Raw genomic sequence first — 6,399 nt, 5'->3', positions numbered from 1 at the left:
CATTGGCTTCTAGTTCTCATTCCCCTACGTATATCCAAATACTGACAGCTCTTTAAGACTCTTTCAACCCAAATGACCAATATTTAGAGGCCTAGTTAACGCAGTTAAGACATGATTCAGACATTTTAAGTATTAATTACGACTGTAAAAACATTCAGAAATGCTTGCAATGTAAAGTCATAAAGCACAGGGTGGAATATTGCATTTTATGTACTTAAAACTATTTTACACACACGCACACATACTCAAAGGAAATAATCATCCAAATGCTGAAATTAATATGTTAATGGTGGTAGATTGTGGGTTTTTCCTTTTCTTTGTACTTTTTAATGTGCTCTTATTATTTTTATGAGAAAATAAAATTAACTTGAATCCTAAAGAATATTTTCAATGTATCTGAAAAAGCACCATAAAGCCATGCCTCACTGAAATTCTAATACAGCAAAACCTCAGTCTGTAAGAATTATTCATTATAGCTCAGCGGCCCACCTACCACTGAGGTGAGTGGAGGAGCTTTACCCTCTTGATGACAGACATATTTTGACAAGTACTACTCACTTCTCTAGCCTCTCCAGTTATGTTGGGGATATCATTAAAAATACAGATGTGCAGAACACAGGGCTCAGCTTCATGGCTGGTCTGATACTGTACATCTTGCGAGTTCCCAAGACTGCAGAAAGAGGTTCTGAATGGTGGCTTTCCATGGTAGGGTACGTGGTTGTCTCTGGGGTGACTGAGCCAACTGTATGTGACACCCACACAAGGATGCACATTTCAAAGAGGTTCCCAACACCTGTGCTTGCAGCTAAGGCAGAGAACAGCAGTTCTTCGCTACTCTCCACCACTATCCTAGCAGTTATTCCCACATCTGCTTTTTAAAAAAATGGTTGATTTATGGGCTTCCCGGGTAGCTCAGGTTGTAAAGAATCTGCCTGCAGTGCAGGAGACCCTGGTTTGATTCCTGAATCAGGAAGTTCCTCTGGAGAAAGGATAGACTAAGCACTCTAGTATTCTTAGGCCCTGGTGACTCAGATGGTAAAGAATCCACCTACAATGCAAGAGACCTGGCTTCAATCCCTGGGTTGGGAAGATCCCCTGGAGGGGGCCTGGCAAACCATTCCAGTATTCTGGCCTGGAGAATCCCCATGCACAGAGGAGCATGGCAGCGACAGTCCATGGGGTCATGAAGAGTCGGACACAACTGAGAGACTAAGCATATCCACACAGAGTCGATTTATAGTGTTGGGTAATTTCAGGTGTTCAACAGGGATCTGGTGATTCAGTTAGATATATAGATATAAATGTATTTATTTTCCATTGTATGTTATTACAAGACATTGAATACATTTCCCCATATATAGTAGCATGTATCTGTTAATCTCAAACTCCTAGTTTATCCCTTCCTCCCACCCCCTTTCCCCTTTGGTAACCGTATGTTTGTTTTCCACGCCTGTGAGTCTGTTTCTGTTCTGGAGATAAGTTCATTTGTGTTAGATTTTCGATTTCACATACAAGTGATATATATTTCTCTTTCTCTGACTTCACTTACTATGATAAGCTCTAGGTCCTTTCATGTTGCTACAAATGGCATTTATTTCATTCTTTGCATGGCTGGCTGAGTAACATTCCATTGTGTATATATATACACCACATCTTCTTTATCCATGCCTTTGCTGCCCACATCCAATTTGACAGCTCCTCTAGTTTTAAGGGGCCTCTCATCTGGTGCTAATGGTGAGGAATCTGCCTGCCAATGCAGGAGACATAAGAGATGCAGGCATGTTCAACCCCTGGGTCGGGAAGATACCCTGGAAGAGGGCATGGCAACTCACTTTATTCTTGCATGGAGAATCCCACAGACAGAGATGCCTGGCAGGCTATGGTCCACAGGGGTCGCAAACAGACATGACTAACGTGAATTAGCACGCATATATGCTTGCTTTAAGAGTCTTCAGCCTCCACTCTCACCAATGCCTCTACTTCCTGCAGTGCAGGCTGCTACTGATGCTCCCAGAAGGACTTCTCCATAGCCCTGGCTACATGCTCCTCTTTTCTCCTTCTTCTGTGTCTTTTATCTCCCATCATTTCACTCATACTCTTTGATTTAATTAATGTATAAGCCTTTACTACAAACCATTTTGACAATGCCTTTGGAATGTCAAAATGCTAAGTGCTTTGACATGTTTTTCGTGTCAAATGAAATAGTAGCAAATATGCAATATCATCAAGGAATCTTCTATTCAAAGGAGGGCCGACCTGTGGACCAGCAGCATCTACATCCTCTGGGAGCTTAATAGAAATGCAGGGTATTTCCAGAGCCACTGACTCAGAATGGGCATTTTTAAAAGATCCTGGAGGTGATTCCTAAGTGCATTAAACAGAGTACTGGTGCAGGGGGTCACTGGCCAGGTTGTTTTTATTTGCCAAACCTTTGTAGCTTTACCTACACATTTAATGCTGTTCTAACCCAAGGAAAAATGCAGAGATTGTGCCTGACCTTCACCTTACCAGCAAATCAGGAAGCACACCCATTACTCATAGTCTCGGAGTAGGGATGGAGCCATGAAGATGTGAAACTGTCCCTGTCTGCGCTCCAGGAACAGGGCTTTCTCCAGGGGTTGCTGAGGTTTCAAGTGACTTTGGTGCTGATGCTAAGCCACTTCAGTCATGTCCAACTCCTTGCAAACTTATGGACTGTAGCTTCCCAGGCTCTTCTGTCCATGGGATTCTCCAGGCAACAATACCAGAGTGGGTTGCCATGCCCTCCCCCAGAGGATCTTCCTGACCCAGGGATCTAATCCACGTATCTTATGTCTTCTGATTTGACAGGCAAGTTATTTACCACTAACACTACCTGGGAAGTCCTTTCCAGTGAGGTTAAATCAACTCAACTCAGCACTGGCCAGGACTTGTGGAAACATATAACAACAGTTACCAGTTCCTAGGAATTCTCAGGGGGCGCTAGTTGCAAAGAACCCACCTGCCAATACAGGAGATGTGGGTTCAGTCTTTGGGTCAGAAGATCCCGTGCAGGAGGGCATGGCAACCCACTTCAGTGTTCTTGCCTGGAGAACCCCATGGACAGAGGAGCCTGGCAGGCTATGGGCCAGGCTGACACAACTGCAGTGCCTTGGCACACTCACATGTACCAATTATTAAAATCCTAGCTGCTCTGGCATGTTTTCCAAAGTGCAGAAAAGCTAAATTCTGTACTATGTTCCATCATATACTTTCAAAATGCTTAGGTATATAAACCAAATATTCAGAAACTGGAGAAATGTAAAGGAAAGAATGAGAGGAAAGAATGCTTTCTCACTGATTTGGTCATGGCTTCACTAGTTTCTAGGTGAGGTAAATACTGAGGAAATATGCAAACAACCTCTAGTTCATGTGTTTGTATGAACTGATTGTTTCCAAATAATCAAAATTTTACAGTGAACATATTAATCTTTCAATCAATTATGGAATATTTGCTTCAATTAAAAAAAAAAAACCTCTCCAGCATTCAGAATCACATCAATTATACCAATATGATTAGAATGTGTTAGAATCTTGAGAAACAAGATGGCGGAGGAGTAGGTGGACGTGGAGTACATGTCTCTCCAGGGATACATCAGGGACACACCTTCAGATACAGAAGTGCACGCAGAACACCAGCTGAGAGCAGACGAGTACCTGACCAGTGGAAAAGAATATATAGAATCACGCAAAACTCGGTAGGATGAAGGAACTAGGAGGAAAAACAGGAGTGTTAGTAGGACTGGACCTGTGCTCAGCGGGTAGAAGAACTGAAGCAGGGGTCCGATCCCCACAGCGGGGCAACTGTCTTAGTCAGAGGCTGAGAGTGAAACAGCAGATCTGGGGCAGCCTAACTGGAATGAGAACAGACAGTCCTTGCCACAGCCATACATACCCTGGACAGGAATGCTGGTCTCCTGGAAGGCGCAGCAGCTGGGAGCTAGTTTAGGGATTGTGGAGCAATCCCAGGGTGAGGGCTGCTGTTGACTGTGGAGAGTCAGATTGTGGGGATGTGAGGGAGGAAAATGTGGTGGGAAATGCCTGTGGAGGAAAGCCGTGCAGCCATGGAAGCAAGGTGATATAGCTGAGTAACGCTTAGGGGGTGGAGCCATCACCATAGCCTGTCTCTCCCCACATGCCACCATAGACAGCTGAACAATAGAGAGGCTGGACCATCAAATGCCTGATGCACTGAACTACAGAGTAGGACCCCACCCAGGGTACCCCTTTAAGTGTCTGACATGCCAATCTACAGAGTAGGACCCCACCCAGGGTACCCCTTTAAGTGTCTGACATGCCAATCTACAGAGTAGGACCCCAGCCAGGGGGGCCTGTCTATATGCCTGATGTGCGAAACAGAGAAGGACCCCAGGAAAGGGAGCCCTCTAAGTGCCTGAACAGGCGGAGCTACAGAGAAAGACTGTCCCAAAAGACCTTCTGATTGGCAGCTACTAGAGGCTCGAAAAAGACTGATAGGGCCATAACTCCTGTGGTGGAGGCAGTCTGTGTCCTTGCACACTTGGTGCCACCAGGGTCCCCACAAGCCAAGCAGCTGAGCTATCTTCATACTCAGCTCTCACTGGGGCAGAGCTGCCACAGGCTAAAAGTCTTGCATCAATGCACACAGGGTCACTTCGGTAGTGTCTAACTCTTTGCAACCCTGTAGACTGTGGCCTGCCAGGATTCCCTGTCAGAGAGGGAGTTCTCCAGGCAAGAATACTGGAGCATATTGTCCAATACTGGTTGCCATACCCTTCTAGAGCACTGAATTTCCTGCTGCCCTAGCCACCAACCCCCTCTGAGTACCTAGGGCTGCCAAAATCCCTGCAACCCAAGCAGCTACACCACCTCCACACCTGGCCATCACAGCAGCAAACCCAAGCCCTCCAGGGCAGCCTCAGGAGCTAAATCGCAGCCCACATGTAGAGGTGGAAATAAGACCACAATCGAAACCCAGAGGCAGTGTGGCTAAGGAAGAAGCTCCAAAACCTTCCCACCAGTTGTACAAGCTGCAGATTAATCCACACAATCAACTAAGCAGACCCTGTGTCGATGGAATATATAAAAGGCCATTGAGCACTCCCACAAAAGAAAATGCACTAGCTCTGATAGCTGTGGACGTTGCAGGCAAGAACACAGAGGAGAAGGAGCAGATTAGAATCTGAGCTGCCCGCATAGCAGGTCCAGAGATCAGCACAGTGTTGGACGGCATCCTAGGGAGGTGAGGTGGACTGGGACTCCCAGTGGGGGAAAGGACTCTGACAGCAGTGACTCAAGAAAAACATTTATTATTCTTATCTTTTGACTTGTTCTGTAGGTTCTTTTGGATTTTTCATTTGTTTCCTTTTTTTCTCCCTCTTTTGTAGCTGTCAATTTCACTGGCACTAAGAAATCCAATTAAGCTTTTGAGCTTTTTTGTTCTTTTTTCTCAGTCACATTTTATTGTCATCATAAACCTCTACCTCTACGTTGGGCTTTTGCAGTTCTGTGGAGTTTTCTTTTTTTTTTCCTTTTCTCTTTTCTTAATTTTCATTTTTTAAACCCATTATTATTTTTTCGACATTTATTCCTTTGTTTGCTTTTCCTACTGTTCTCTTCCCCTTGCAGTTAATCTTTAACATTTATAAGTCTTCTTTATCTACCTCTATTTAACTTTGCATATCTATTCTTTGTCTTTTCTTTTTCTCCTTTCAAAGTATTTGTTAGTTTTATTTTCATTGCTTTATTCCCCAATTGGCACTTTGCTTTAGTTTTGGTTTCCAGTTTGTGCTTTAATTAGTTCTCCTCTGGTAGATATAATTTTTGGTTTCCTTTCTTCACCGACTCAACTACTGTACTTTACTTTTGTTGGACTGTTTTGATTTTGATTACGGGTATAAATGTACATGTGTATATTTAGTCACACATTCTATTGTTATAAACCCCTGCCTCTACATTGGGCTTTTGCAGTTCTGTGGAGTTTTCCTTTTTTTTTTTTTCTTTTTTTCTTTCTTCTTCCTTTTTTTTCTTTTCTCCTTTTTATATTTTTAATTTTTAATTTTTTTAAACCTATTATACTTTTTCTACATTTATTCCTTTATTTGCCTTTCCTACTGTTCTTTTCCCCTTGCAGTTAATCTTTAATTTTTATAAATCTTCTTCATCTACCTCTATTTAACTTTGCATAGCTACTCTTTCTTTCTTTCCTTTCCTCTCAACATATTTGTTAGTTTTGTTTTCACTGCTTTATTCGCCAACAGGCACCTTGCTTTTGCTTTGTTTCCCAGTTTGTGCTCTAGTTAGTTTTGTTCTTAGCTGGTAAATATAATTTTTTATTTCCTTTGTTCACCAGATCAATCTATTGTATTTTTGTTGGACTGCTTTCACTTTGCTCATGGGTGT

This window comes from Budorcas taxicolor, chromosome 9 (assembly GCF_023091745.1).
Source record: "Budorcas taxicolor isolate Tak-1 chromosome 9, Takin1.1, whole genome shotgun sequence".
NCBI classification, from domain to species: domain Eukaryota; kingdom Metazoa; phylum Chordata; class Mammalia; order Artiodactyla; family Bovidae; genus Budorcas; species Budorcas taxicolor.
Note: the sequence above shows the minus strand (reverse complement) of the source record.